Below are 9,638 nucleotides of genomic sequence, written 5' to 3' on the forward strand. Positions count from 1 at the left end.
GGCTCCTCGGTTTTGGGCCTGGTCCACTGAAATGGCCCTGGGACACCTTGGAACTCGGGCGCTTGCCTGCTAGGGCTTGGGCTCCATTCTCGAAAAGCGTCCCCTCAGCCGTGAAGATTCTACAAAAGTCTTGGGGGCCCCCGACTCCCGCAGGCTTCCGGTGGGGAGCGGCTGCCATGATTGCTCGCGGAATGACCACGACGGAGCCACGAGATGGTGGTGCTCTCATGCTGACGCCAGCTTCAGTCTGAATGATCCAGAAACAAGGTGGGGCTTTCATCGTTTGGGAAAAAAAAATGTTCTAAACCAATGAAAAGTGTTATTTTTAGGTCATATGACCAAGCCTTCCATCTTTAGGAAACCAAAAGTAAAATGAACCAATGAAAAGTTTTATAAACAAGTCACATGACCTGTTATGCGGCATAGGGCTACAAAAAGCGTAGAAAATCCGTTGGCACGTGAGGCGGCGTCAGTAGCGGACCGATGTGCGAATAGGCCGAAGGCAGCACAACGCGCCGAGATTCGGATGGCACCGAGGTGGTGTCCAGCAAATTGCCGCACTGGTGTGGCCATCCTACAATGCTGCGCCGAAAGACGGCGTGTCCAGCTGAGTTTCTCCCGCTCTTGCGGTACAGTGACTCGAACGCGCCGAGATCCGGATGGCACCGAGGTGGTGTCCAGCAAATTGCCGCACTGGTGTGGCCATCCTACAATGCTGCGCCGAAAGACGGCGTGTCCAGCTGAGTTGCGGTCACTGTTGCGGTACAGTGACTCGAACGCGCCGAGATCCGGATGGCACCGAGGTGGTGTCCAGCAAATTTCCGCACTGGTGTGGCCATCCTACAATGCTGCGCCGAAAGACGGCGTGTCCAGCTGAGTTGCGGTCACTGTTGGGGTACAGTGACTCGAACGCGCCGAGATCCGGATGGCACCGAGGTGGTGTCCAGCAAATTGCCGCACTGGTGTGGCCATCCTACAATGCTGCGCCGAAAGATGGCGTGTCCAGCTGAGTTGCGGTCACTCTTGCGGTACAGTGAGTCGAACGCGCCGAGATCTGGATGGCCCCGATGTTGTGTCCAGCAAGTTGCAGCACTGGTGTGGCCATCCTACAATGCTGCGCCGAAAGTCGGCGTGGGGTGCCCCGTTGGCTTATGAGGTGATGTCAGTAGTGGACCGATGTGTGAATAGGTCGGAACCAGCACAAGGCGCCAAGATCTGAATGGCAAGTCCTGGATGTTGAGTGCCTCAGTTGAGAGTTCTGAGCAGTGCTTGTAAGACTGTCTGAAGCTTATTTGCACCTGCTGCAGCTTCACTATTGCCCTGGTGTGGCCAAAGGTGGCACATGACATAGGCGGCCGGCTCCCGAGGTCCGGCGGAACTTTTTTCCTTTTCCTTTCTGCTTCTTTTCCTACAATCCGTTTCATCTGAAGACACGACCAGGTCCCTGAATGTGTGCAGGGGGACGCTATTGATTGAATGAAAATGGCGGCTTGACACAAAGCTGACTCAAGCGTTACTGTTGATGCTATACAGACAAAAATTGGTTTTCAGTTTGTACATTCTTCAGGTTTTTTTTTTCCATCCAAGTCTGATTGAGAGTTTGTAGAAAAATGGCTTCAGATTTTGCACATACTACTCTTCAACATTCTTCCTAAATGTAACAATGTGAAACTCACTAGGAGAACGGCTGTTTCTGTTTCCTTTCAAAATGCTGCCAACAATATTTTCTGAATGGAAGACACCATCTTGTAGCATAAAGGGCCGAAAGGGGTTCTGGTCTGGCCGATGGTTGGTGGAGACATTTTGACTATATCTTGGACCTGCCCGGCCTCGCCCAAAATGGCGCCGGTATAAATGGGACTCGTAACTCCTTGCCCGCAAATGTATATCTAGAAAATGTTATTGTAAGTGGCCCTGTCGTATTTTAATTACAAAATGTACGTCCACCGATTCCGCAACTGTTAGACACCTTTGTTCTTGCAACCTAATGGCCCGCTCGTTACGTTCTTCTACAGTGTAAATGTCTCCTCATCATATACGATTTCAGTTTGCTCCGTGGCCGGCCCACGTGGTTATAGGCCCGTATTTGTATACTGACATTTTCACAATAAAGGTTTTTAAAACAAAACACGGTAGTAGTATTTACATTGGTAAAGTTTTTACTTTTAGTCACTGTTTTCGAATCAGTAAAGGCAAGTGAAATAAAGCAGTCCAATTACATGACGGATAAAAGGTATAATATGTAGGAACGCAGTAAAGATAAATGCTTAAGGGCAGTTGTGTTTTTCATGTCTGCAATATAAAGTGATCGATAAGAATCTGATAATCAGGCGTATCGGCGACTAAGACAGCAGGCCGAATCTCTTTTACTCAACGGCTCCGTCATGGAAGGAAGAAATGCCCTTTTTCTCGAAAAAGGAATATATTTTACTTACAAGACAGTTGTAAATTTTCCGGGAAAGTACATTAGCCTGGAATATTATAACATATGTTTGAAAAAAAAATATTGTTCGAAAACAATAAAAAGCGTAATTTTTAGGTCATATGACCAAGCTTTTCATCATTAAATTAACAAAAGTAAAATGAACCTATGAAAGTTTTATTAACGAGTCACATGACCTGTTATGCTTACGTTACGCGCTGCGCGCCGCGCCTCGGATCACTTCCGGGTGCGGTAACGCGGCGTGTCATATAACGCATTACGCGACAACGTAGGTCAAGAATATAGTCAAAATGTCTCCACCAACCAGCGTTCGGAACACAACCCCTTTCAGCAGTCCAAAAAGTTCTGTTAAATGACAACAGAGGGGACAGGCAACAAGAACCATCAGTCAAAGAGGGGAGGGCAAGTTCTTCTCTTCCGGGTCATGTTGGGGCGCTACCGGAACTGATCGAATTGGTAGTCTACAGTGTTTCTGGATGTTTCAGACTAAAGCTGGCGTCAGCATGAGACCACTACCATCTCGTAGCTCCGTCGTGGCCATTCCACGAGCAATCATGGCAGCCGCTCCCCACCAGAAGCCTGCGGGAGTCGGAGGCCCCCAAGACTTTTGTAGAATCTTCACGGCTGAGGGGACGCTTTTCGAGAATGGGACCCAAGCCCTATCAGGGAAGCGTCCGAGTTCAAAGGTGTCCCAGGGCCATTTTAGTGGACCAGGCCCAAAACCGAAGAGCCGGCCGCCATTTTGAGAGTCCTGTGGCAGCCGCCTATCGCTGCACCGCAAGAGTGGGCGCAATTCAGCTGGATGGTGGGCAAGACGCTGTAGCCGCAAGAGTGGGCGCAACTCAGCTGGATGGGACAAGGTTCAGAATTGAAGAGTCATCAAAAGGCAAAAAGTTCCGCCGGACCCCGGGAGCCGGCCGCCTATGTCGGGGGCGATCTCAGGCTACACCAGTGCTATAAGACTTGGGGAGGGTGTCGGAGCCAAGCGTCTTCTCCGAGTCCATGGCCATCACACCGCCCCTCAGGGGCCTCCGTCAAGCTGTTTAGGAAGGTAACATATCACATTGTTTTCTAATGCAGTCAGGTCCATAAACGACACTCACTTACTTTGAGAATAGTGAAGCTGCAGTAGGTGGAAATAAGCTTCAGACAGTGTTACAAGCGCTGCTCAGAACTCTTAACTATGGCACCCAACATCCAGAACTTATGCCATTTGAGAATGGCAGTGACATCGAAGCAACTCAGGGACCAAAACCATTAACGTACTTTCACGTATGAAAATCTTACTTGGGGAGGGGGCAGGAGCGAAGCGGCCCCTCCCAGTCAGCGCCACCACACCGTATGTTGAAAATTTGAAGCCATCGTTCTACAAAGTCAACCAAACTTGGATTGAAAAATCTAGAAAAATTTACAAACTGAAAACCAGTTTTGGTCTGCATAGCATCAGTAGCAACGCTTGAGTCAGCTTTGTGTCAAGCCGCCATTTTGATTCAACAAAGCACAGGCATTGAAAAAGGCTCAAACTCAGAACTCTGAACTATGGCACCCAATATCCAGGAGCTTGCCATCCGGATCTTGGAGCCTTGTGCTGCTTTCGACCTATTCACACATCGGTCCACTACTGACATCATCTTATAAACCAACGTTATGTAAATAGTTTTTTAATAAAATGTTTTACCCTGTTTCTTTGCTGGTGTGTTGTCTATATTTTTAATATTTGCATAGGGTTTGTCGTTATTTTGTGCGGGATGGGTGATGGAGCCGAGTTGTCTTGCAGCCCTCATGGTGTGGAGCTCAGTTCATCTCACTATTTTCGTATTTCTCATGAAGGGTTGTTCCTAATATTTCTATTTTAGCGAGGTCAAAAAGAGATCCAATTAGTGGCCTACTGATTTTGCTCGATTACTTTTATTTTTTTACACGATTTTTCACTATCTGCAAAGACTAAACAGAGTATTGCGACTTTGTGCTTGTTTGTAAATAGAGAATGATCCAAAGAGAACCAATTCTAAAACAGTAAATGCTTGGACAACAATGAATCAAATGGAGAGACAAGCAGGCACGACGGATTACAACGGGGGTAAAGGCCTGCATTAACTACGCTTCAGTATCTGCAAAGAGAGAGTACTACTAAGACGAAAGAGGGGAGGGGGGGGGTGCAGCGTTCAAAGCACATCAGCGTGCATAAATACGAAAATGTTTTTATCTATCACGTACTTGACATTTTAAAGCTTTTCATATTTGCTATTAAAAAACCAATGAAATTCACAGAAAAAACCATAGGTTATAGTGGATATATAGTTAGGAATTTGCATTTACAAAACCTTGAAAATTCAATGAAAAAAACATTGGTTTTAGGCCATATATAGTTAGGGATTTGCATTTACAAAACCTTATTTTACTCGCATAAAACCATTGAAATTCCATATATAGTTATAAGCGCTAACTATATATCGCGCACCCGCAATCCACTGCTGATGATGTCACATATTACATCATTCATGACATGGTTAGTGACATCACTGATGACATCACTGATGACATCTCAAATGACATCACTGATGACATCACTGAAAACATCTCATTTGACATGACTGATAACATCACTGATGATATCATTCATGTGATAATACGATGAACCTCTTCAGACTCTAATATAACCTTAGATACAATCAGTGTAAACAGACACTCACAGACTGTCACTCATCCATGGAGTTACTCACACACCTAGTCAGTCATGCAAAGAATCAATCACACCTCTATTTCCTCAAATATACAGTTATACAAACTTTACTTATTCAAACATATACTAACACATATTTACTCTCTTATACAATCCCTGATACAAGTTCACAATGATCCATACAGCCACTCACACATTCACTGGCTCTTATGCACAGTTATTTATATATGTCAACTCTCACATGTACTGTGTTTTACATATGTACTTACTTTGACATGTAGCACTGAGATATCCATTCACTCACCAATACACTCATGCACACAGTCAACCGCCCATACAGCTGTTTCCACATGCACTTTTGAAACCATACATCTAGTGAATCAACTGCTCACACATCTATGCACAGAGTCACACACCTCCCAGCCACCCACACACACACTCAGTATCCCATACAAATACTTGGGCAACCAATCAATAACCCATATAGTTACTCATATAGCTACTTATCAACACATGCAACAGTTTACAGAACAACAGACATAATGATGCACAAATTAAGACAGTTTAGTCACTAACCCATGCACTCAGTGAGACACATTTAATCACTCACTCATACAGTCAGTCATGCACCTACTAAATCCTTCATCCAGACACTTATATATCCACTCATTCTTCAATATGTAAGAGATATTTTAACTTTACAGAAACATACAGTCACTGGATGATGTCATCAGTGATGTCATCAGTGATGTCATTTGAGATGTCATCAGTGATGTCATCAGTGATGTCACTAACCATGTCATGAATGATGTAATATGTGACATCATCAGCAGTGGATTGCGGGTGCGCGATATATAGTTAGCGCTTATAACTATATATGGAATTTCAATGGTTTTATGCGAGTAAAATAAGGTTTTGTAAATGCAAATCCCTAACTATATATGGCCTAAAACCAATGGTTTTTTCATTGAATATATATATATATATATATATATATATATATATATATATATATATATGCTAATTCTTAATTACTGAAGAGTAACATTTAAATATTATTATTACATTTCAAAATATACTTAAATACGTATTTTTTTTCTTGTTGGATAATTTTTTGATGTTTGTATGTTACTCACTGTTATTTTTTCTGTTGGTTAAATTTTTTTAATTTTTGTTGAAGTACTGCAATTAGTTTGTTAGTTTTGTTTAGTTAGGCCCTATTTTCATTTTGTTGTTTTTATTAAAAATTACATTCTATTTTAGTTGATGTAATTTATTACTCATTGTTTTTTAATTGTTTAGTTGTTTTGAATTTTCTAGGTAGAGTTTTAGTTAAGTTTAGTCTGTGAAATATAAAGGAAAACATATTATATTTTAAGTTAGTCTGTTTATATTTTATTTTGTTTTAAGCTAATTTTATTTATTCATTTAACAAGTTTTGTTCTTACCTTTAATGAGAGCTTTTCTGTTTAGTTGTATTTGTAGATCTTTTTCGTTCTGTTTTCTGTCTCACAAAGTTTCGTTCTTCTGCAGAGTTTACTAAATTACTTTGAGTTTTCTATTGGCTTGTTTTGGTGGAGTTTCGTTGTTTGAGATAGGTTTTTTGAATTTTTTGGCAGATATGTTTTAATTTGTTTATTGTTAATTATTTTTATTTAATGTTTGTTTTTATTTTTTTTAGTAATATAATTTAAATGTAAGTGTTATTAAATGTTATATTGTTTTAAAAATATTTTATATATATGTCTGTTTAATTTTTGATAGTGGTTTTATTTTTTATGTTGTAATGTTTCGTTATTTATTTGTTTTTTATTTTTAAGTATATTTGTTTGTGTTTTTGTTTTATTAATATTGTATTGTTTTTGTAAGCGTTTGTTTTTAATGTTTGAAACATGTTTTTATAGTATTTAAAATAATTTATTTTTATTCTTTAATGTTATATTTTTGTATAGTGTATATGTATTTCATCAAATGTGTTTGTTGATATTATGCATATCAATATTTTTGTTGTAGTATGTTATTTTAATGTTATCAATATTTTTGTGTTTTTTTTGTAGTTGGTATTTGGTTTTACTATATTTTTTTATCCGTATTTGTTATTTTAGTTTTGTGTAGTGGGTATCGATATTGTATACAATATTAGTGACTCGATAATGTTGAAAGTCAATATCATAGGAGTCGATGTTGTGTCAGGGAAGTGTACCTTTGCAACAATGTATATGTACTAGGCTGCAGGCTAATACATGAGGCAACATCTTTTAAACCTCACTTTTCTATATCAGTTTCATTAGATAGGTAGAGCTCACAATGCCAGAAATAACCCAACATTAAAGGCCTACTCCTGTCATGTCACTCTTGTGAGTGTCAGCATCTTTCTAGAGACCATAATGAGTCTGTAAGTGACTTTTTAAGGGCAAGATGACACATGTAAAGAAGCCTATAGGTACTAGATGACCTCTGTTTCACACTGCATGCTCTCTAAATGTGTGTAGTAGAAGCTGCATGGATAACATTCTGCTCATTATACAGGGCAGCCGTGTTTCAAGCTATGTGTTCAAGTGGCTCTGTGATGCCTGCCTAGCTAAGTCATGTGTGCTTCTGAGACTGAATGCTAAAGTAACCCCAACAAGATTTATTCAGGAGCATGGTAGCAGTTAGACATTCAAACTTCACAGACTATTCAGTTTAAACCACACACATCACAGTGTATGGACTACTTGCAGTGCACATTTGCAGAGAGTAATATGGACTAAATATAAAGGTTAATACATCTTGAACATGTTTCAAACCTCGCTTTCTCTACCAGTTTAATTTGAGTAGCAAGGCTTGCAATGCAAGTCCTAACCCAAAATCAAATACCGAATCCTGTCATTCCACTTTTGTGAGGGTCAGCATAATTCTAGCGACCTCAATCAGTGTGTCAGTACCGTTAGGGGATAAGATGACACATGTAAAGAAGCCTATAGGTAGTAGACTACATCTGTTTCACACTGCATTCTCTCCAAATGTGTGTGGTAGAAGCTGCATGGATCACTTTCTCCTCATTATAACAGACCAGCCTGGCATAAAGCTGCCTGCTCAAGTGATTCTAACAGATCAGTGATTTTGAACTGAATGCTGACATAGCTGTAACACAATTTGTACAGGTGGTATGATAGACTGTATAGTTTTTAAGTTAGGGTCACAAGCTGCACTACACATGTCAGACTACATGTAAAAGTGCAGACATATCTGAGGTATGGTAGCACTAGATATTTAAACTTGACAGCATACACTTTCAGTTTCAAAGCACACATCTCACTAATTACGGCATACTTGAAGTTTACCGTTGCAGAGATTTATATGGGCTAGGATAAAAGTTAATATATCTTGGACATGTTTTAAAGATAGCTTTTCTCTACCAGTTTCGTTAGAGAGGCAGAGCTCGTAATGCAAGGCCCAAGCTACAATTAAAGTCCACCTCCTGTCATGCCCCTCTTGTGGGTCTCAGCATCTTTCTAAATACATCAAATAGTGTGTCAGTCCCTTTTAGGGGACAAGACCACACATGCTCTCCAAATGTGTGTAGTAGAAGCCGCATGGATCACTTTTTCTTCATTATACAGGGCAGCCATGTATACAACTGTGTGTTCAAGTGCTACAAGTATCAACAGATGTGTTACATATGGTACAGCTCTTAAAAAAAATCCTCATTATTTGTAGGCACTGCTGGTCCCCTAAGAACTAGGGGCCATATGTAGGTAGCCAAATACCCGTTGGTAACGGCCAAAATTCAGTAATTTACTGAATTTCGGCCATTACAGACCAGTATTTAGCCCTTTCCAATGTAGGTGACGATTCGGTATTTACCAAATCTGTATTTACCGAATTGGTATTTACCGAATATTTATTTACCGAATCGGTATTTACTGAATCGGCAAATGCTATGTAGAAAGCACATTAAAGAGTGCTTATGTGCTGTAACAATTTGTTAATTACCACCAACTTCAAGTTGGTGGTAATTACCGAATTCTGTTAAAAATGCACTTTTAAATTTTATTTGAAGTGCAATGTGGCAGACATACATGCCCTTACGGCATGTATGTGCGCCACATGTGCACACATGCACGATTAAGGGGTGCAACAGGGTGTCACTGTGACACCCTGCCACCCTTGAATATGTTCCCCCTATTACCAATTTGGTATTTACCGAATCAGTAATAGTGAATAGCCTCACATTCACTACTATGGGCCTCCAGGCCCATAAGAATGAATGGAAATTACCGAATCGGTAAATACCGATTCTTAAATACCGAATATTACTGATTCGGTAAAATTTACCGAATTTTTACCTACATACTATTTACCGATTCTTAAATACCGAATCGGTTAAATTCGGTATTTAAGAATCGGTAAATAGAGATTACCTACATATGGCCCTAGGTTTCTCCCTTTTCCCCAGTTCAGTACTCCAAATGTGATGTGGTGAAAGTAGGTGATGATTCCCACCTCTTCCGAATTAATACTGGTTGG

The sequence above is a fragment of the Lissotriton vulgaris genome, unplaced genomic scaffold (assembly GCF_964263255.1).
Source record: "Lissotriton vulgaris unplaced genomic scaffold, aLisVul1.2 SCAFFOLD_2062, whole genome shotgun sequence".
Lineage (NCBI taxonomy): Eukaryota > Metazoa > Chordata > Amphibia > Caudata > Salamandridae > Lissotriton > Lissotriton vulgaris.